Raw genomic sequence first — 23,694 nt, 5'->3', positions numbered from 1 at the left:
TCTCCAAGGCCTATCCCTTAACCCCACACTGTCACTGTCTGCTAATGTATGTATAAATACACATTACACAAATAAATACACACATTTTATATTAAACTGTAATGACATATTTATATTTTTTAAAAGACTTCACTTTTTTTAAGAGCAGTTTTTTAGTTTACAGAGAGGGAAGTATGGAGATTTCCCATATGCCCCTTGTCTCCCCCTCCACCTCCCCATACAGAGTCTCCCTGGTATCCACATCCCTCCACCTCAGTGGTACATTGATACAGTACCACTGTCTTCACTGACACGTCAGGAGTCTTCACTGACACGTCAGGAGTCTTCACTGACACGTCATTATTGTCCGAAGTCCAGAGCTTCTTTGGGGTTCACTCTTGTGCTATACATTCTATGGGTTTGGCCAAATGTGTTATGACACATACTCGTCATTTTAATATTATTAGCATATTTTCATAGTCCTAAAAATCCCACGTTCTACCTGTTCATCTCTTTCCTCAACTGCCCCCCACTTCCCAGGTCCGGCACTCACTGATTTTTTTTTTTAACTGTCTCCATAGTTTTGCTTTTTCCAGAATGTCATGTAGTTGGAATTGTATGTAGCCTTTCAGACTGGTTTCTTTCACTTGGTTATATGCATTTAGGGTTCTTCTATGTCTTTTCATGGTTTGATAGCTTATTTCTTTTTAGTGCTGATTTATTTGAATTTTGAGAGATCCAAGGGGTTTATATGATCATTGTACCTGGCGGGCATGGACAGGAATGCCGACTGCTCTCAACTGGCCATCTACCCCCTTCTTCAGGTCACTCTCCATTTGCCACATCACACGTGACAGGCAGCCTGCTTCTGACATGTCGTCTCTTTGGGGTCATCAGGCTGTGCCAGGCCGCTCAGCTCAAGTTTGCCAGAAACTCTAGTGAAGCTCTGTTATCATCTCTCTCCTTGTGTTTATCACTATCAGGATTATTAACATATGATAATAGAAAGGCTAATATTCACTAAGTTCTCATACTGCGAAGTATTTTATATCATGATCTGATTTAATGCCCTGCTCAACAGCTCTGTGAGGTAGATATTATCTTCATCCTCATTTTACAAATGAGGAAACTGGAGCTTAGGGTAAGAATTGGCTTAAGGTCGCACAGCTGGTAAATGGCAGCGCTGGGATTTAAACCCAGGACTGTCTGCCTCTGGAGGTGGGACTGTTAAGGAGGCCTAGACTGTACTGCTGCTTTGTCAATTCTAAACAGCTTTAAGTGGAAGGTTTTTGTGTGGTCACTGCCTAATAGGCCGGACAACTACATTCTGATCCTCAGCAACAGCAGATCTAGAGGATATGAAGATTGAACTAAATCACTAAAAGCAGAATGTTTTAGTGTCCCAAATTTTCAGAAATCCAAAATTACACCAAATAGTGTAAGTGGGAAAATATAAACATGAAGTATTGCTTCAATAATAGGTGAAGAACTGATTTTTCTAAACTTTAATCCAGAGTATTGAGAATAGGCTACATGCTTTTAGCAAAAAACTTCAGAATTAAAAACAATAGATGTTTATATTAATAAAGTATGCATACTGTTGAAGTCTATGCAATGATAATATGGCCACTTGCATCAGATTAGGATACCTTCAGAGGAAAATTTTTTTCCCTTTCTTTTCCTGGAAAGATGTCCTGCTACTTGGTAGACAAGATGGGCTGGGAAAAGGGTATTTTTCTAGACTCTGACCTCCGTTTCTTCCCCTTTTACCTCTCTTGGGTCCTTCTCGTCTGTACTGCCCCACACTGATTTAGTACATATATGTCCTGGAAGATAGCCCAGCATCTCTGAGAACTGCTCACTGTGGAATTCATCCCTCTCGTAAGACTCAGTGCCACTCTGATCTCGATCTGCTGACAAGAACTGGCTATACACACAAGAGTAGTTCCTCTGGAGTCTGGGCTGAGTCACGGTCTCTCCTCTGGAGATCTGGAATTGGGATGGGGAAAAACCCAGCCTGTTACTGTGAGATTGCCCCTGGGCTTCAGACTGAAGGAACCCCAGTGGTGGGTCAGATGCCCGGTGGAGAAGGCAGAGCGCTGGAAAAGATGGGGAGTCTCATTGGAAGAGGGTGCTTGGATCAGTTGATTAAGTGTCCCACTTCAACTCAGGTCATGATCTCACGGTTCGTGAGTTCAAGCCCTGCATCAGGTTCTGTGCTGACAGCTCAGAGCCTGGAGCCTGTTTTGGATTCTCTGTGTGTCTCTCTCTCCCTCTCTCTTCCCCTACCCCACTTGCACTCTGTCTTTCTCTCAAAAATAAAGATTAAAAACAAAATTAGGAAGGGTGCAGAGGTGAGAAATGGAGAATTGTTGGTTGGCTCTTGATGGCCTCAGGTGACTAATTCAGAGCACTTTTGTTTCAGCTCTTTGTCCTTCCTGCTGATTCCTTTTAATAAATCCCTTTTTACTTATGTCAGTTTGGTCAGTTTTGGTTATAACCAAGTCATCTTTGGACAGTGTGAGAAAATTCACAGTGCAGCATACCTACAATTTATTCATCGACTTTGATTTAACTCAGTTTATATTTTGGTGCCGTCACATAGCTCCAGCATGTTCTTGAGGCTGGCTGCTACTTAGGCCCAGTCCTTATGGAAATGGATCAGGTGCATCTGGTCAGTAGAATTTCAGATGGAAACGGGTATTTCAAGGTCACCCAAATCTGAACCTGTTGCTCTATTCCCGTGGTTTTAACTAGAGCTTCTTTAACTTTCTTCACTTTTCTCAGACCAGTATTTAAACCAGAAGTGTCTTTTATCTAGATAATTGTTTTCCTAGCTGTTGTTCTCCAACCTGACAGACCCATTTCATCCCCCATTGCATTCTTACATGTCTCCTGGCTGTTTGGGCCTCTGGTCTGCCATTCAGTCAGTCATTTTAAAGTCTACTCCTTCATCTGACATACTTTTCCTCTATCTAGAGCAATAGTTTTGAAGCTTTAATACATTAGGACTCAATTGAAAATTTAATGAAAGCTTTGGGTCCTGTTCCCAGCAAATAGTATATTATATATACACAAAAGAAACGTGGGTACAATTTTAGGAATTTCAGGGACTCCCAAGTCAAGAACCTAGAACCATGGGGAAACCAAGAGCTGTCGTATATCCATGAGAAGTTAGGGTCTAGAACCTGTCTTCTGGCTTAGCCTTTCTTGTCTTTTGCTGTTGACTTATTTTCTGTGTTTCTGCTCAGGAACTGGGAGGGAACAGGTGAGGATGTTACTCATCTCAGATTCTTGCTTTATTTCATCAATGATACTTTATTGTTTGTGTGCCTTCTGTGGGGCCAGCCACCAAAGAAACCCTTTATTGAGATACTTATGGGTGGCGCCTGGGTGGCTCCATTGGTTAAGCATCCACCTCTGGCTCAGGTCATGATCTCGTGGTTTGTGAGGTTGAGCCCCGCATAGGACTTTGTGCTGATAGCACGGAGCCTGGAGCCCACTTCAAGTTCTGTGTCTCTCTTTCTCTCTGCCCCTCCCCTGTTCACACTCTGTTGCATGCTCGCTCTCTCGCTCTCTCTCTCTCTCTCTCTCTCTTCCCAAAATAAATAAACATTAAAAAAAATAAAAAAAAATAGTAATGGCTCAGTTTGGCTATGGAAAGAAGGAGCCCACACTGAAAGGCATTGTGCTAAAATACTGGACGGCAGCCATTTTCCATTATTTTGAGATGTGGTGATGTTCAGATTTCTGCCTGAGTGGGAAGAAGAAGGCAACTGACTTGGGGAAGTCTGATGAAGGCACCTCTGTCCCGGCCAGATTTTCACACCGCAACCTTGTTGTCTCATTTAAATTCTTCTGAATTGCTCTGATATTAAAACCATTCTGAGACACCACTGCTGCACTAGGTCGGTGATTGACCACGCACTAGTGTTTTAGTCCCTGCATCTTTAGCATGGCAAACACTAGTGTCCCACCTAACTAAACGTTTTGAATAATGAATGGTAGCTGGAAAAATGGCTAAATTAAGGGTTGACAGTTTTAGCTCATGCACACTGGGGCATAACAGTTCTATTTCTGCTAGGCTTCCACAAATTCTCAAACTTAAAGTCAGAGTGGATAAAATGTCTATTTGATGAAGCAGGCTACTACATAGTGCCCTCCAAATAGAAGTCTTCCTAGTAAATGTAGTGCCTGCCCTTCCTGGGTGTGCTTAGAGTCCTCAAGACCACCCCCATGTTTGGGGATGTGTTGGAAGGGGGCATGGGACTTAGCATATACTTGTACTCACAGCTAGTTTCTTCATAGCCATGTAGTAAGGACACACAGAGAAGAATTTGACAAACCAGGTGGACTCTGGAGAAGTCCACATGTAGTTTTGCTTATGTTCTCTCCTCTCAGGAGGGGTCACACAGAGCAGACTCTTCCCTGAGCACTGAAAATGCAGCAACACGTGTGATACTTCTGTTCTGGAAAGCCCATTAGAGACCAGTGCCTATTGGGAGGTAGTCACATAGGCATGCTTTGCCCACTGTATACCAGGATTCCAGACTCCCAGAAGGAAAGCAGGTGTTCCATATAACCCCCGCATATGCACATTTATGTACAAACAGCTTAGGCATGGTAGGCCATGCTAACTTGTAAGGGGCTGTTTTATATCCATTTAAACAACTGTTTACCAGCCTAGTTCCCAGATGCCAACCAAGGGCTGACTTTGCAAGCAGGCCTTTCTAAGGATGGCCATCTTAGGCCTGCTGTGTTTACTCTCTCCTATACACTGGGCCTCTTCTTTTTTTAAAAACGTTTTAAGTGTTTATTTTTGAGAGAGAGAAAGCAAGCAAGCGAGCATGCATGAGCAGGGGAGGGGCAGAGAAAGAAAGACACACACACACACACACACACACACACACACACACACACAGGATCTACAGCAGGCTCCAGGCTCTGAGCTGTCAGCACAGAGCCCAATGCAGGACTCGAACTCACGAACTGCAAGATCATGACCTGAGCCGAAATCAGACGCTCAACCAACTGAGCCACCCAGGCACCCCTCACTGGGCCTCTTCTAACTGCTGGTGAGGGCAGAGGTGATGTTCTCTGTATTTGGGATTCATAGCCTTTTCTCTTTTTTTGCTTGGGAAGTGTCTTCTCCATTCTGTTGGGGAAGTGTGTGTTGTCAGGCCTATTAGGAAGTACAGGATTAACTTTATTGAGGAGCATGGGAATCGACATGAATGTGGTCAGTGCAGGTCAAGTAAATTTCAAGCCATGCAGCCTTATGTTGCTGGACTAATTTGGCACAGGATGAAAAGTCCCTTAAAAGCTCTCCTTGTTTTAACTTTCCGGTTGGTTGATTTCTCCTTGAGAGTGACCCCAAAGGGCAGGAATCAGTTTTGTCAGCTTTATTTCTGTTCTCACCCTTCAGCTCTATTGAGTGCTGTCATTGGAGGCCCCACATTTTCTCAAGGATCAAGGTGCTGCTCTGTCTGTCCTGCCCTCCGTCCTTGGCATCTGGTCAAAACCCCCTTCCTCAGCTTGGCCTAGGCTTTGTAGTATCTGGTTGACACTGACCCTCCTCAGATCTGCTCCCTCCTCTATTTACCCTTCTGGATTTTTCTCTAAAAAGTTTTTTTAATTTTTTTTTATTAAAAGGTTAAAAAAAGTTGAATCCTTCAATCAGGATTTGTTACGTGAGCTTGTCATCCAGTATTAATGCTGTCTTCCTCCTCCTGTGAGCTATCCCAAGTCATTATTTCTTTTCATGCAGATATTTGTAGAATTTCTCTCTCTCTCTCTCTCTCTCTCTCTCTCTCTCTCTCTCTCTCTCTCTCTCTCTCTCTCTCTCTCTCTCGCATGTAATCATGCTACCAGTACCCTCTAATCCATAGTGATTTAGGGGAAGAGTTTGATTTCCTTTTGTGTCATAGCTCCTCTCTTGACCAGGTAGTGATGGCTTCTGTCGATCTTTGCGTAGTATTGTGTCTTTCTAGTTACTATAGAGATAAAAGCATCTAGAATTCTAGAGTAAAATCTAGTTACTTAAAGCTCCGTAAACACCTGTGCTAAGTCTTGAATCTGGTTCAAAATAATCTGGGGACTTGGATGAATTAAGCTAGCCATCAGTTAGTGATTGAGGTAGTTAGGTGATGTGCCCCTAGGAGTTTATTAAATTACTTTTTACATGTGTGTGTGTGTGTGTGTGTGTGTGTGTGTGTGTGTGTATGTATTTATATATATAGATCTATCTATATATATCTATATATCTCATTATTCATGATGAAGTTATATGATCTGATTTTTGGTGTTGGCATCATTTCTTTTATGCAGTTATCAATTCATTCAACAAACATCTGTTAAGCTGCTCTTTCATGCCTTGCACTCTGTGGACAGGCACAAAAGCTTAAGAAAAAAAAATCAGATCTTGCTTTCCGGAAGTTCACCGTTTAGTAAGAAAGACAACGGTGTACCTAACTGACACAGTGGAAATCCAGTAACCTGGCCTGTAGAGTGTGTGTTTGAGTTTGGACCTATAGGAAGCTGGTAGCTTTCTCTGTCCAAAGCCAGGTTAAGACCATTGCTATACTTTGAAGACTAAATGTAGTAGGCATTCCTTTGTGAATCAACCCAGTTGTTTCTTCAGAAGATATTCCATTCACAGCAGTGTGTTGGCCTATAGGAGATCTAGTGGACATAATTATAAAATTCAAATTTCCTTTCCCTGAGCACTTTAGTTAGTCTGCTTAGGGAAGAGGGTCAGCACTAAGGGCTTCTTGAGCACCCGATGTGCCAACCACTGGCCAGCTCTCGTTCAGACGAACCGCGGATCAACCCGTCAACCCTGAGAGGGTAGATAGTATTGGTTGTGTGTTTTGTTTTTTCATTTTCTTTTAGATAGTAGTGTTTTTTTTTTTTTTTTTCTGCAGTTTACAGACTAATGAAAGAAACGGAAGCTTGGAGAGTTGAAATTAACTTACCCAAGGTCACACAGCTTGCTTTATTCATTTACAGCCTGCCTCGGTCCAAAAAGGATTTCAGGCAGTTAAGCCACACAGTTAGAAAATTCCTTGTGGTCTTTCTACTGTCCCAAGAAAAACAAGACCATATTTTTTTCTTTTTAAGCTTCAATGATTCATAGTGTTTCAGGCAGTATTACTACATGGATAGCTCCAAGTTTGAATTTTACAAAAGTGCTTACGTATGTCTCTGTTGGAATGTGTAGGAGTCAGAAAGGAAATCTCTGTATTCGATTTCATAAAGTCATGAGCTTTATATAGTTGCTTGAGCCACACATGTCAGTGCTTGGTTGTGTGTACAAGAAAGTTCTTATTAATCATTGCACAGCTGGTGTGTTGTTTGCCAGCATTATTACTTATTCTTAATTACCAAAAGTGCACATGGGCTGCAAACTATAGATTGTGCCAAACCAAACCTCTAAAGTGGTCGAACTAATAGGTTTTGGGGAAGATTTATAATCCTTTGTAAATGATAGCCATGCTGTATATATTCATATAAAGAAACAGTGTACATCAGAAACTCACACAAAATCTGGATCATAATCTCGAGTATATGATTCTCAATATCTGCCTTGTTCTCTTTAATTTGTTGCTGAATCAACTTGGCTTGTTTTGTATATTGAGAGTAGAGTTTATTTATATTTTATTTAGAAAAGGCTCTGCCTTTTTTAAGGTACTTGTTTTTCTTTCCCTAACTCAGCAATGAGTAGAAGTGGAGACATTTTTTTCTCCAGGAAAGCCTTCAAACCCTTGATTTCTCTCCAATGTCATTTCTGTTGAGATGGAAATGGTGGACATGACCACTAAGAGGATTAGTCATCGTTTTCAAAATTTAATGAAGGAATTAGGTCATTTGTGCTTAATGTGCTAATAAGCTCACAGAGTAAGCTGTAGTTACTGATGGATTGATGTGGAAGGGTCTTCGGAATGATCATTGTTTCTTGTGTGTACTCCTTCTGTTCTACAATTTCTGCAGGATGGTGTTACCTGCCATGCCCAGGGCCACGAACACCTGCAGCTGAACTTTTTTGGAAGTCCTCTGGGCTTTATCCAAATTCTATGTAGCTTAAAAGAAAACTCTTTCACTTGACTTTATTATTCAGATGAATCCAAACTATTGTAAATGGTTTCTAAGTTTCCATTGTTTCCCATTCTTGGCAGGTTTCCTACTCATTACTATAGGTTAGTGGTTCCTAACCAGTTTTTATGTTTCATAGGTCTGTGAGAATTTTATGAAAGATAACAATCTCATTGAAAAAATACAAATGCATATGGACCATTTACATACAATTTGAGGGTATACACTAATACTGAATTCTCTAAGAGACCTCAACTGGGAACCCTGCCTTGCTGAAATGAACTTGGATGATATTGAAATAACTTAATAAAAATATGTGGTCCATTTTTATGATGCGGGAGTGCGGGAAGTAGTGAAGTTTAGCAACTTACAGGTTTCTGAATGTGATAGTGTGTTACCTTTTACTTATGGCTTTACCAGTAGTATTTATTGTCCACTTATTATCTAAAACAGATATCTCAAACACATGTTTTAAGATATCAAAGACAGAGCTCAAAAATCTTACAATATAAACTAAAAATAGGTTAAAGGAAAAAGACAAAAAAATAAACAAAAAACACTTTGGTATCAGTCAAATTGAGGAAAAGGCCAAGGATCAACAAATGATGTTTTTAAAAATTGGCATGGGCCATATCTGTTTTACTCCTAACTCAACCTTTCACAGACATGATACGGAACAGATGCATATGTAATCCTCAGAATCCCTTTTGGGAGGGAGGTGGAGAAGATGGTTTGGGCAGCTTTGGGTAGAACTTGCAACTTCCACAAAGGTAGAAGTTCTTCCTGACCATCCTAGCCTCCCACCAGAGAAAGGAGAATAGGTGGGGTGTGACTTCCTCTCATAGACACTGCAGGGTCAGTGATCTCTGGCAGTAAACAGAAAATCAGAAAGAAAACCTCAGAATCAAAACTAAATTTTAAAAAAGAGCTTCTATAAGAGAAAAAGATGGGAAGAATGAACCCTGAGAGTAGGGAGGGGAATCCAATTCCCACCCTGAGAACTTGTGACATGAACATCTAGAAGTCATGTCTCTTACCTGGTCCAGCCTCTGTCTAGTAAATGGTGGGAAGTGGTGATAAAGTGGCCAGCTAGGACAGAGACTTCTGGCAGGGGCTGAAGGGCCCGGGGCCTCCCCTGGAGTTTGTATAGCCCAGGCAGAGGGAGTGAACACAGGCACAGGCGTTTTGGCAAAACCAGAGAGATGAAGTGAGAGAGCAGGTTGCTTATAGCCCTGGCTGCGTCCTTGTCCTCCCCATCCTTATTGGTTATGGACTCAAAATGTTGGAGCCCTAACCCCAATGTGACCTTATTTGGGGATGGGGTCTTTAAAAAGGGAACCGAGGTTAAATGAGGTGATAAGGATGTGTCCCTCATCCAATTGGACTGTTACAAGGAGAAGAAAAGGCACCAGGGATGCACATGCACAGAGGAAAGGCCGTGTGATGACACGGCAAGAAGGCAGCAATCTGCAAGCCAAAGAGAGGGGCCTCAGGAGCAACAATCGTTGCTGGCACCTTGGACTTGGATTCCCAGCCTCCAGAGCTGTGAGAACACACATTTCTGTTGTTGGAGCCGCCCAGTCTGTGGTGTTCTGTTGTGGCAGCCCAAGCCGATGAACACACCATTCTCCAGCGACAGAACACTGGGCAGGCAAAGCTGTAGTGTGTAGAAGAAGAAAACAGACGTCCACAACATGGGAAGAGATTCAAGGACGTGTCACCCGTGGTGTCGTGGTGTGAATAAAGTGTTGACAAAGCTGCCCGTTTAAAACACTAGTATGGTTGAAATGAAACAACCAAAAATATCCAGCATGTAGTCAATGAGCTTATATTGCAGCAAGAGAGGAGAAAATGTGAACTATAGTTGAAAAATCTAAGAACTACTGGTCTAAGGAAGAGAAGAAAGGAACTTACTAAAATTTATCTCTATAGAAGAATTAAATATTTAATGAAATGGGAGTTAAAAAAAATAAAGTGATGGAAGAGTTTTAAAGATACTTGCTGAGCTAAGGAAACAGACTGACACATGTACAACGTTTTAAAACGAACAAATTAAAAATACCAAAATAGAATAAAAAATTAAAAAACAAATTACCCTCCTTAATGGAACAGTCACATTCAATGAAAGGAGAGACACAAGTCAAAGAAACAGACACAGAGAGCAAGAATGACCCATGAGAAGTCATCACAGGAGTACAGAATGAATGCAAGGAACAGAAATAATTTTGATGATAAAACAGAACTTTTTTCTGAATCAGAGTGAGACCATAATCTGATCAAAATGTTCGCTGCATTTCAGAAAACATCAATCTGAATAATAAGTCCTTCAGAATGATCCGTATAGAGACACACTGATTCAGTTATTAGATTTTAAGGAAAAATAAAAAACACCGGGAGGATACATCTGGTTGCCTCATATTTTCCTACAGCAACTCAGAAGACAATAAAAGCAGTGTTTATAGGTCTTGAGTATCTATTTTTGGCCACAAAGAAAAATCCCAAATTTCAAAAGGCAGAAATAACACAGACCATCTTTTTCCCCCCTGATCAGTAATATTCTAAATCTAGAAATTAGAAGCCAAAAAAAAAAAAAAAAAAAAAAAAAGAGTCCTTGGTCATCTGGAAGTTTAAAGACTTTCATGATTCATAGGTGAAAGTGGAAATAAAAAAGTTGTAGAATGCCTAGAAAAATATTATGAAAACAAGCTTATCAAAACTTAAAGGATAGTGCAAAAATTATGTTCTAAGGGAAATGTATAGACTTAAATAACTGCATATCCAAGCCAGAAAGAATGAAATAAGTTAAATTTCCACCCACTTACATCCCCAGAAATTTGAAGAAAATATGAAAGTTGAAATTAATTAGGAAAGAAAAAAGTGGTTTTTGTAAAACCTCTTGCATTTTTGGTAGATTGGGGAGCATAAAATAAAACAGATTTTCTTGGCTAAGCTAGTCAAGAAAAACAGGGGTGGGAGAGAAGGCTCACATACATAAAAAGAAACAAATGTGAAAATAACCATAGATACACAGTGCACAGAATTTTGAAAATCTGAATAAAATTAGTGTACTAATAAACAGAAAACGTTCAAAGAACTGCCATCCCCTGCCCCCCCCCCCCCAAAAAAAGCACCAGGCAGAGATATTTTCACAGGTGAATTTTAAAGTTGGAAGAAACCATTTAATAGGTTAATCAGTTAGTATTTAAACTGGTCCACACTATAGCAGAGGAAAGTTTCAACTTTTTTTTATGATGCTGGTGGGGCACTAATGCCAAAGTCTGTCAGAGATAAAGTTGTAGATCAATTTTACTTATGCATATTGTGCAGAGACCTTAAATAATACATCAAAAGTAACAGCAGTATTTTAACGGGATAATATTTCAGTCTAGGTTGAATTCACCCCTGAAAAACAAGGGTGGTTCAATATTAGGAAACACATTAATATAATAATATGCCATATTAATAAGTCTAAGGAGAAAATCTTACAGCAGATGCCTAAAAGCTGTAGGCTTTTACATTATTCCTAATGTAATACTTTAGTAAAGCAGAAATTGTGGATGCTTCCTTAAAATGATTTAAAATGTATATTTTAACCCTTAAGTTCATATTCTATTTAATTATTGAAATGCTTAAAAGGTTGATGAAATCATGACATGGCTCACTGTTACTATTGTCCTAGAATTATGATATAAGAAAAGCAAGAAACAAAACAGAGCTAGTTTGAAAACTAGAAGGGGGAGAGTTTGCATTATTTACAGATGCTTGTACACGTGGATAGCCCCAGAGAGCAGATTGAAGAGCTCTTAGGTACACTAAAATGATTCATTGGGATGAAGGATTAAAAGTAATTACCAAATCGATAGCTTCCTTATATACCGCAGGGCATCAGAAAATACAGCGGGAGAACAGGCGTGATTATCAGTGTTATCCGAAAAGATGAATTACCTGAACGTAAGCCTAAATCAAGAAAAGATAAATCACTGGCGTGTGAGCCTAAATGAAGAGATGAAGAGCACCTATGTGAAGAAAGTTATAAAGTTCCACCCATGGGACTTTCCCAGATGAGGGAAGTCTCTAGGAGGAGGAAACAAGTGTGTGTGAACTGGAGAACAGACTTTGTGTGACTGTTCGCAGTGTCCCGCAAGGTGTAGAATGCACCCCTGTCCTGAAGGCCATCTCTCTAGTACAAAGTACTCTGCAGATACTGTCAAAATTTTGCAAAAATGTAGAGCGTGTTTGCTGCCATTGACGTCTACTGTATCTCTCAGTGCAAAAATCAGACAGCCTTGCGGCGCCTGGGTGGCTCAGTTGGTTAAGCGTCCGAGTTCAGCTCAGGTTATGATCTCATGGTTCATGGGTTCAAACCCCACGTGTGGCTCTGTGCTGACAGTGGAGAGCCTGGAGCTTGCTTCAGATTCTGTGTCTCCCTCTCTCTGTCTCTGCCCCTCCTCTCCTTGTGCTCTCTCTCTCTCTTTCTCAAAAATAAATAAATACACAATAAAAAAAAAATCACAAACAGCCTTCAGTGGCAGGCGAGAGGGTTAACCCTCTCACACAAATTATGTGATGACTATAAGAAGAAACGTTCAGCAGCTTGTTAAAAAGAATGAAGTAGACTCACAAACATGGACACCTATCTTGGTGGACACATCCTAAGGTGGCCCAGTCATCTAGGCCCTTGGGTGCCTGTGGGACCCATGGCTTGATTCTAACCAGTAGAATCTAAGGTGATGGCTGTTTTCCCCATGATTGTTTTGTTATGTAAAACTCCCCGGGACCAGACTGGAAGCAGAGGTTCTCACTGGCCTGGAAGAAGCAAATAGGCATGTTATGAACTGCTTTTGGAGAGGAAACTGTGGGGGCCTCCATCTCATATTCACCAGAAAGTCAGAACGTTCGGTTGTACAGCTGCAAGGAAATGAGTTCTGCTAACAACCCAAATGAGGTCGGAAGCAGATTTATCCCCAGTCCAGCCTCCATAATACAGGCTGGCTGATCCTTTGATTACAACCCTGTGAGCTGAAGACCGGAACAGAGGACCCAGTGAAGATGTGCCTAGACTCCTGACACACGGAAAGTAGGAGATAAACGATAGCTTTCTTATGCCCATCAAGAATCAGAAAACACAGTAATGGTAAACGTGTTGTTTTTAGGCTTTGGGTTTATGGGAATTTGTTACACAGCAATAGTAAATGAGCACACAAAACTGAATGAGAGCTAAAACACTGGCATACTGGCTCACTCTGAATTAAATTTAAAAAATCTCCTACTACTTACCCAACTTTTCTTTCATACCTTCATATCTTAAACTCTAGTCATCCTGGCCTCCTTGGCATTCCTGGAATACGCAAGGTACATTTCTCCCCCAGGGCCTTTGCACTTAATTGTTTCCAATGTCCAGAACATTGCAGGTCCTGTAAAAAGCATTCAGTTAACGGTTGAATAATTCAAAAAAATTGAGACATGGAACTGTATCTCTATTATGATCCTTTGTGTATTAAAATACGTACCTAGAAATTGTGTGTGTGTATGCACATGCATAGGCATAGGCAACTTTTAAAATTTCCTTAGAAGAAATCAAAGAAACTATTGACAATGATTAATTACCTTGGAAGGGACTCAGTATTTTTCCAGTATTCTGTGTGTCAGTATCCTCATCAACAGTGTTATTAGGATAAGGCTCATTTATAGTTTTCTTCTTTGACTTAAAAAAAGCCAACTATCACATACTTAAATTTACATTACAGAATAAACACTCTAGTTCTCTATCTCAGAGTGTAAAAATATCTGTCAGTTTGACTAATTTTTTGGATGAAACTGGAAATTGCTGAAGAAATCAGGCTTCAGTTTGAAGAAACTTAACAATGAGTCTGATTCTTTTTTGAGTTTGAGCCCCTTACATTCTTTGATGTCTTTCCTTTCTGATGAATGAAGCCCTTGTATGGCTGTCTTGTCCTTAGATGACAAAAACTTGAAGCAGTAGTGAGAGAAATATTTATATATATGATCTGTTGGGCACATTTACTACGAAGTGGTTATATTTTGAAGTCACTTTGGGAACGGTTATTTTGCTCATATCCAGACTATCATCTGCTTGTACATGATATCAGATGAAGAAATGAAATAAATGTGTCTCTTTGTGACAGAGTAAATAAAGATGGCCACAAACTCTTCTATACTCCTTCCATAGAGATAAGAGAATCTGTCTCCTTAAATCTTGGTGGACCCTGTGTTGCTTTGGTCATTAGACTGTGACAGGAATCACTCTTGACTATAGTTTGACGAGCTGACTGCTTCCATTTCCTTCCTCTTGGGATGCTCTTTTTGGGGGGAAGGCAGCCGCTGTAGAGAAGTCCAGCTACCCTGAGAGTGCCAAGCTGTGAGGAAGCCCATGCTTATCATGTAGGGAGGCTGTGTAGGAGGGAGGAAGAGATATGCACAGCCAGACTTAGTTCTTCCAGTCTTCTCATCCCAGGCATAGGATGTGTGGAAAAACAGCGTGGTCATCCCAGACTCTAGCGGACAAAAGTGAGGAACCCAAATGACAACCAAAACCAGGGTTTACTCTAGCGGACAAAAGTGGGGAACCCAAATGACAACCAAAACCAGGGTTTCAGACATGTGTCCCCAGTCACTGTCCCAGCCACGCCCAGCCATTTGACTGACCTTGGCTTAGGCTGATCATTCCTGCTGTGCCATGCCCAAATACCTGAGCCAGAAAATTGTGAGTGTAATAAAATGATGGTGGTTTGAGACCAGTAAGTTTTGGAGAGGTCTATTACATAGCAGTCAGTGGAAGGAATATCCCATTATTTCACTGAACATGAATTTTGGTTTAGTGAATTCTGTGTCCCTATTGACTTCCAGAGGGGGGGTGTTTTAGGTAGAAAAGGAAATATTTTTAAAGGTTATGTATTTAATGTTTGTTTGTTTAGAGGGAGGTGGAGAATCCCAAGCAGGCTCCATGCTCCACACAGAGCCCTATGTGGGGCTTAAACCCATGACCATGAGACTATGACCTAAGCCGAAATCAAGAGTCAGATGCTTAGACCTACTGAGCCACCAAAGTGCCCCTAAAGGTTATATATTTAAAGAGCAACACGTTATCTGCATCTTTTCATAAGATAAAAATTCTAAAAATGAAAATACAGAGCACAATCAGGTAATTAGTTCTCATATTATTTTCCCCAGTTTTAGAGCTTTAGCCAGTTGGCTGAGGTTTCTGCCTCCCTACGCTCCCCCTGCTCATTCTTCCCCAACACAGACTTTACTTATCCCTGGGACTCTGGCCTCTTTTGGAGCAGCATTCAGTATTACTGCTATAGTACCTATCTAGTTTTTTCGTTCTGTTTTGTTGACATACTTTTGCATACTAGGAAATAGGAAAATAAGGTTAAAATACCTATTGGTGTGCTGTGGTTCTTAGGAAACTTCAAGGGGGCCAATCATCATGCTCTTCAGCACACATCTCTATCCATGTCCGTGGAACTGTAAGATCACCGTTTCAGGGGTCAAATAAGGATGACTTTATTTGCAATGAGTGTATTTATGAAATGGTAACAGTTCACAAATCTTTGTCACGTATTTATTAATATCTGACACATTCTTCCTTTGGAAAGGGAAAACCAGAATAGAGGGGATGGTAAAACGAGATTACTCCCTAAACAGTCAGGGCCACCCCTTTGTCATGTTAACCGTGCATCTTGGGTATAATCAGAACCGACAGTATGCCTGACTTGAAGTAGAAACTAAGGGAGCTCATGTCTCAGCATGGTACACTGTGTATTTATCAGGGGTTGGGAAGAGGTTACTCTGTCCTGAAGGGAAGGGTGACAGGTCAGTATGACAGAGCTTGTTTCTGTATTGCAGAGTCAGTCACTTGGCTCACATAGCTTGGTGAGTGAGACAGGCTTTGGGGGATGGGCATATATTTTCTTATTCATAGATTCATGGGTCAACTATTCAAGCCCTGCATGTAGTGTCGGAGCCTCTTTTGGAATGCTCCTAGTCTTACCTTGTAAAACTTTGGTGACATGGAACTCATTCTCTCCCAAATTAACTGCCCAAGAGTTGTGTAACTTCACACAGTTCAGAAGGTTTTCCCCCTTATATTCAGTTGACATATGCCTTCTTACATTCTTAACCCATTAGCCCTGGTTTTAATCTCTGGGCCCAGTACAAGGTGACTGTCTCTTTCACATGATGGTTTTTTAGAATCGGTTTTTTAGAATTGGCAAGTTGCATGACTTTGCTTTGAATTTCCCACTTTCCTGGTCACATTGTGCTGTGGTTTATACTAAGAAATACATATTTAGTCTTCATCCACAGTTCCTGGCTCCCAGTTCCCAGAACCCTTGGAATTTCCTGAGCCATAAGAGCAATGGGAGCATCTTTGTTATATTTGATCTCTTGTCTTCAGTTCCTGAATTGCTTCAGGTGAAATGGATGCCTTGTTACTCATGAAAAGCTTTCTCTACTAGGACTGGATTTATGTAACCAAGGTGCCTTTTGAAAAGTACGTAAGGATGGGGGGCTGGTTGCCAGAGAACCAACAGTGAATAGAGGATTGAAACTTTCAGTCCTACCCCTGATTTGGCTGGGAGAAGAGAGGCTGGAGGTCAAATCAGTTGCTGGTGGCTGGTGATTTAATCAGTGGTGCCTATGTAATGAAGTCTTCATAACAAACCCCAAAGCAGAGGGTTTCCAAGCGCTTCCAGTTTGGGGAACCAGAAGGGTTCCCACATTCCATGGTGCTGGATCCCTGACTCTATGAGGACAGAAACTCTCTTCATGTGGCACCTCACCCTATGTATCTCTTCATCTGGATGTTGATGTATATCCTTTAATATCCTTTGTAATAAACCAGTTATCCAGTGATTAAACCGGTTTACTGAGTTCTGTGAACTGCTCTAGTAAATAAATTGAATCCAAGGAGTGGGTCATGAGAACCTCTGATTTATAGCCAGTCAGAAGCCCATGTAACAATCTGGTCTTACAGTTGGTATCTGAAGCAGAAGGGGGCGGGGGGATGAGAGGGTTGAGGGACAGTCTTGTGGGACTAAGCCCTTAACCTGTGGGATCTGATGCCATCTCTGGCTGGATATTGTCAGAATTGAGTTGAGTTGCCCTAATGTGGTCTGGTCAGTAAGGTGTGCAGTTGGGAGCAACATCTTCCTCTTTCTAGGTGTAGGATGTGTTAATTCTACTGGAGATGTTCTCAGTTTGCCAGTCATGACGTGTGTGTCCTCACTCTGGCCTTCCTGTACACATTGACTTTACTCACCACTGTGGCTGAGGCATATGTTCTCATACTATACTTGTGTGACTGCTTTTTATACAGGTTCAAGAACTTCCCAGATAGTTTTTTCTTTTCAATCTTGTATTGCTGGTCTGTTTGTTTCCAACCTGCTGAAAAATGCCTGGGCATACTTCTTGAACAGGAAATTGTTCAGTATCTCTCCAGTTTTGTGTCCTGTATGAAGACAACAAATACTGAGTTAGAGCTCTGAGGCATAGCACTAGAAGTATTTCTCTAGATTTATAGTGGTGGATCTCAACTCCCAGGGGACATTTGGCGATGTGTGGAAACATTTTTGATTGTTAGAACTGGGTGGGGTTGGTATGGGTATCTACCGGGTAGAGGCCAGAGGTACTGCTAACCATGCATAGGATGGTGCCTCCAACAAGAATCAGACCCAAAATGTCAAGGGTGCTGAGGTTGAGAAGTCCTTGTCCAGATTAATGTGGTTGTCGGAAACAGTGTCTGGTGAGTATGATATTTTTAATTTTGCTAATCAGACTTACTACATTAGCACATAAGACAGTGATTCTCAAAGGGTCAACCGGGGGTCCCCTGAGGCCCTTTTTGGGGTCTCTGAGGTCAGAGCTCTTTTTATGATGATTGCCTTTTCCACTCATTCTTTTACAGAGTGGAGTGGAGTAGAGTGGAGTTTTCCAGAGGTGACGTGACATCTAATACGGAAACAGATTGAATGCAATAGCAGATATGAGAATCTAGCTGCCTTTTTTTTTACATCTGACATTAAAGAAAGTTTTGGGGCATGTGGGTGGCTCAGTCAGTTAAGCATCTGACTCTTGATTTTGGCTCAGGTCATGATGTCACGGTTCGTGAGTTCACAGTTTGTCTGGCTCTGTGCTGACAGCATGGAGACTGCTTAGGATTCTCTCTCCCTCTCTCTCTCTCTAAATAAAGAAATAAACTTTAAAAAAGAGATTTTCCAAATTGAAAACAATACAATTTCTCTTACAAAATTATTTTCTATTAGAAAAGTTATTTCTTCATAAAACATGTTAATATGTAATTGGCATGTTATTTTAATCAACTAATAATGCATGTAAAAATCAAAAGAATTTTTTTAATGTTTAGTTTTGAGAGACAGAGAAAAAATGAGAACGAGTGGGGGAGGGGCAGCGAGAGAGGGAGACAACAGAATCTGAAGCAGGCTCCAGGCTCTGAGCTGTTAGCACAGATTCCGACGTGGAATCCATGAACTGTGAGATCATGACCTGAGCTGAGGTTGGACACTTAACCAACTGAGCCACCCAGGCGCCCCTAAAATTTCTCATAAATTTTATTTTTTATTTCTAATACTAAGAATGTCAATAGACATAAAAGTTCTTTGGGATCCTAGTAATTTTTGTAGGATAAAGAGATCCTGAGATGAATTTTAAGAACTTCTGACTAGGCGACATTTCTTCATTGTATATGCAAGGATATTATATCGAGTGACAGTTTTAAAGACCTCGTTAGAATCTAAATATACAGAGTGTTTATGTTTCCCAACCCGAATAGAAATTAATTGGCAGGTTCCTAGTTAACCTGTGGTAATTTCTAGTTATCCCTTGTCTGCTTCTCCAAGTGATCACCATTCCTTTAGTAGTAAATCTGAGTGCACTTTGGGATCTCCATTTGCCAGAAGGATTTCCTCTGCTTCAGTTCCTTTGCTTCATTCATGGATACTATGTTTTTGTTTTGTTGTGGAGTTAAGATTAAATTTTTGAAAATATCTTTGGCCTTGTGAGAAGGCTTTCCTTTCAGGACCTCAAATGATGGAAACATACATTACTTTATGTGGAATATTTTGAAGTCTCCTTTCATGAAACCGAAGTCTGGTATTCAGATAAGGGACAGTGCTATTCCTTGGAGAGAATGTGTGGCTCACCTCCTGAACTTTTTAAAATTTTTGAAATTCTATTTCATATGGCTAATCAATTCAAAATGTCATAGATGTCTGCGATTTGGTGTTGGTCATATGGATATGTTTTTTAGATACATTTCCCTTTGCTCTTTCATTCTACCATGAAGGTAGAGGGAGATAAAGACCTGCCCAGATGAAGTGTAGGAGGATATTAGTGATTGAAGGGTGCATTGACTTATGGGAGTGATGGTGTTTGAGATGCTAGACATCATGTGGCCTGGTGCAACCAGACTGCATTTAGCTGAATCAGGAAACAGGCCTATAATGGTGTTGCTTTCCCAAGGTCATGTTATATTTAATAGCAAGGAACATTATCACTTAACTTTATGACCTTGCGGCCCTTTACTAGTAATATGATTGTACACAAGTTATTTAATCTCTTTAGGCATCTCTGTTTCCTCATCTATATCATTGAAATAAAAATAGCAACTTTGTAGGGTTATTGATATTAATTTACATAATAGCCTTTCTTTTGAAAAATTTCAGATCCACAGAAAGGTTGCAACATGATGCAATAAACATTTGTATTTCCTGTCCCCATACAGTGTAATTACATTATTATTATTATTATTATTATTATTGCTGTTGAACCATTTGAGATGAAGTTTGATTTCTTTATGACCCCTTTCATTTCTAAAAACTTCAGTATGTGTCTTCCAAAAACAAGGAAAAATTCAGGAAGTTTGAAACTGACACTACTATATTGTTATTTAATGTATTGTGACACTAAGGGTGACCCACAGTCCAACACATTGACACTAGCTGGGAATTTGTTAGAAATGAGAATTTGGGGCCCTACTCCAGGCCTGCTGAATCAGAATATGCACTTATTTATTTAATGTTTTATTTATTTAGAAGCACACTATGATAATTAATTTTATTTGCTCAAGGGTTCATATTGCAAGCACCAAACAAAGCATGGGCTTCGATTCTGTGAGCCCAGATTCACATATTTAGGAGGATAAAAGCAAACTGTGATCCCTATATATGGATGAAAAAACTAAAGGCTCACCGTACATCATGTTGTAGTTTAAAATTTTTAGAATCCAGAAGTCACAGGTCTTTTAGGTCTTTCTGGATGTCCCACAAAGTATCTGCACTTTTCTTGAGCTGAGCAACCTCATCATCCTTCACCTTCTGGTTGATAACACTGCTTAATCCCTGAGTGTTCAGGATGCATGGAAGGCTCAGGAAGACTTCATTCTCAATGCCATACAGTCCCTTCACCATTGACACTGGATGAATCCTGGATAGATTTTTCAACATGGATTCAATAAGATCAGCCACACTTAGTCCTGCAGCCCAGTTGGTATATCCTTTTAGCTTGATGACTTTGTAGGCACTGTCAGCCACCATCTTATGCACTTCCTTCCAGTTTTCACTGTCATTGGCTATTCCCATTTCTGGATTCAGTTCCTGGAGAGAAACATCTGCCACATTCACTCCCTCCACACAGCCACACTTGAGTCACCATGTTCTCCCAAAATCCATCCATGGCAGTTGCTGGGATGAGCGCCAAGTTTTTCAGCCATAAGATAGTGAAATCTGGCAGAATCCAGATTACACCCACTTCCAATCACACAGCACTTGGGCAGTCCACTTAACTTCCAGGTAACGTGTAAGAATATTCACTGGGTTGGAGACCACAATTATGATACAATCAGGACTGTACTTGACTATCTGAGGAATAATGAATTTGAAGACATTAACATTCCTCTGCACCAGGTTGAGCTGGCTCTCCCCCTCCTTCTGGCGGACTCCTGCAGTTACCACCACAATCTTAGAATTGGCTGTCACAGAGTAATCTTTATCTGCCACAATTTTAGGTGTCTCAAGAAATCAGTTCCCATGTTGCAGACCCTTCATTTGTCCTTTGCATTTATCTTCCAAAACATCCAAGGGCAAGTTCACCAGCCAGAGACTGTCCTAGAATGCTGATGACATATGCCATACCAACTTGTCCAACACCCACTTGAGTGATCTTATTGTTTGGGATGGTTGCCTCTTCTTCTGCGACTGGTGCAATCAGTTTTTCCTTATGAATTGCCATTGTGCCCAAAGAGAAATGGCTGTTAAGAGCCATGCGAAGAAGACAGTGTCAGCTGCCCAGAATCTGTATTTAAGAAGGCCCCTGATTTCTATGTGTATGAATATTTGAGAAGCACTGGACTGAGCAATCCATATTCATGCTTAATTAGTTGTTACATGATAGCTTTTTTTTTTCTTTTTAAGTAATCTCTGGGTCCAACATGGGGCTTGAACTCATGATTCTGAGATCAAAAGTCACATGCTCTACCAACCGAGCCACCTTGGTGCCCCCAGGATACCTTTTGTGGAAATATTTTCATCCATGCAGGATCCAGTCCAGTGTATTGAATTGTGTTTAATAATTGGCATGTCTCCTTAGTTTCCTTTAATTTAGAATATTTCCTCAGTCTCTGTCTTTCATGATACTAGTACTTTTGAAGAGTATAGACCAGTTGTTTTGTTTTGATTTTTAAATTTTAATTCTATATAGTTAACATACAGTGTTCTCTTAGTTTTGGTGTACAATATAGCGATACAACATTTCTACGTATTAGAATTCATCACGGTAAGTGTATTCTTTTTTTTTTTTTTTTTAGATATGAAATTTATTGACAAATTGGTTTCCATACAACACCCAGTGCTCATCCCAAAAGGTGCCCTCCTCAATACCCATCACCCACCCTCTCCTCCCTCCCACCCCCCATCAACCCTCAGTTTGTTCTCAGTTTTTAACAGTCTCTTATGCTTTGGCTCTCTCGCACTCTAACCTCTTTTTTTTTTTTTTTTTTTCCTTCCTTCCGCTCCCCCATGGGTTCCTGTTAAGTTTCTCAGGATCCACATAAGAGTGAAACCATATGGTATCTGTCTTTCTCTGTATGGCTTATTTCACTTAGCATCACACTCTCCAGTTCCATCCACGTTGCTACAAAAGGCCATATTTCATTTTTTCTCATTGCCACGTAGAATTCCATTGTGTATATAAACCACAATTTCTTTATCCATTCATCAGTTGATGGACATTTAGGCTCTTTCCATAATTTGGCTATTGTTGAGAGTGCTGCTATGAACATTGGGGTACAAGTGGCCCTATGCATCAGTACTCCTGTATCCCTTGGATAAATTCCTAGCAGTGCTATTGCTGGGTCATAGGGTAGGTCTATTTTTAATTTTCTGAGGAACCTCCACACCGCTACGGTAAGTGTATTCTTTAATCCCTGTCACCTATTTTACTTATCCACCAACCACCTGCCCTCTGGTAATCGTTGGTTAGTTCTGTCTATAGTTCAGAGTCTGTTTTTTGGTTTGTCTCTATTTTTTGTTGTTGTTGTTGTTGATTTGTTGCTTAAATTCCACATACAAGTGAAATCCTATAGTATTTGTCTTTCTCTGACTTATTTCACTTAGCATTATACCCTCTAGATCCATCCATGTTCTTTTTTATGGCTGAATAATACTCCATTTTGCATTTATATACCACCTCTTTATTCATTCATCTACCGATGGACACTTGGGCTGCTGCTGTAATTTGGCTACTATGTATAATGCTGCAGTCAACATAGGGTGCATAAATTTTTTCAAATTAGTGTTTTTGTATTCTTTGGGCAAATACCCCCAGTAATGGGATTACTGGATCATATGGTAGCTCTATTTTTAGCTTTTTTATAAACCTTCTTACTGTTTTCCACAGTGGCTGCACCAGTGTGCATTCCTACCAGGATACATATTTAGAAAAATAATGCTATTGCCAGTGTCAGAGAAATTACTGCCTGTGCTCCCTTCTAGGATTTTTATGTTTTCATGTCTCACATTTAGATCTTTATTTTGAGTTTGTTTCTGTGTATGGTATAAGAAAGTGGTCCAGTTTCATTCTTTTGCATGTAATTGTCCAGTTTTCCCAACACTATGTGTTGAAGAGCCTTTTTCCCATTGCATATTGCCTCTTTTGTTGAAGATTGTCTGTATAATCATGTGAGTATTTCTGGGCTCTCTATCTGTTCCATTGATCTATGTGCCTAGGTTTGTGGCAGTACCATAATGTTTTGATCACTACAGCTCTGTAGTATATCTTGATATCTGGGATTGCCACACCTCCAGTTTTGTTCTCCCTTTTCAAGATTGCTTTGGCTGTTTGGAGTCTTTTTTGGGTTCCATACAAATTTTAGGATTATTCTAGTTCTGTGAAAAATGCTGTTGATATTTTGATATAGATTGCATTAAATGTGTAAATTGCTTTGGATAATACGTTTAAAAAATATTTGTTCTTCCAATCCACAAACATGGATATTTTTTCCATTTGTGTTGTCTTCAATTTCTTTCATCAATGTTTTGTAGTTTTCAGAGTGCAGGTCTTTCACCTCCTTGGTTGGGTTTTATCCCT

At 40.4% G+C, this 23,694-nt stretch overlaps 1 protein-coding gene and 1 pseudogene across 4 annotated transcripts in view; one reads left to right on the top strand and one right to left on the bottom strand.

Annotated features, from left to right (window-relative positions):
• ARHGAP10 (Rho GTPase activating protein 10) overlaps positions 1-23,694 on the top strand; it is a 323,575-nt gene that overhangs the window by 228,891 nt on the left and 70,990 nt on the right. The window lies entirely within an intron of this gene.
• Positions 20,343-21,339, bottom strand: LOC101082648 (annotated as a pseudogene).

Source organism: Felis catus, chromosome B1 (genome assembly GCF_018350175.1).
Source record: "Felis catus isolate Fca126 chromosome B1, F.catus_Fca126_mat1.0, whole genome shotgun sequence".
Taxonomy (NCBI): domain Eukaryota; kingdom Metazoa; phylum Chordata; class Mammalia; order Carnivora; family Felidae; genus Felis; species Felis catus.
The sequence above is the reverse complement of the archived record's forward strand: the minus strand, read 5'-3'. Positions and strand labels throughout refer to the sequence as shown.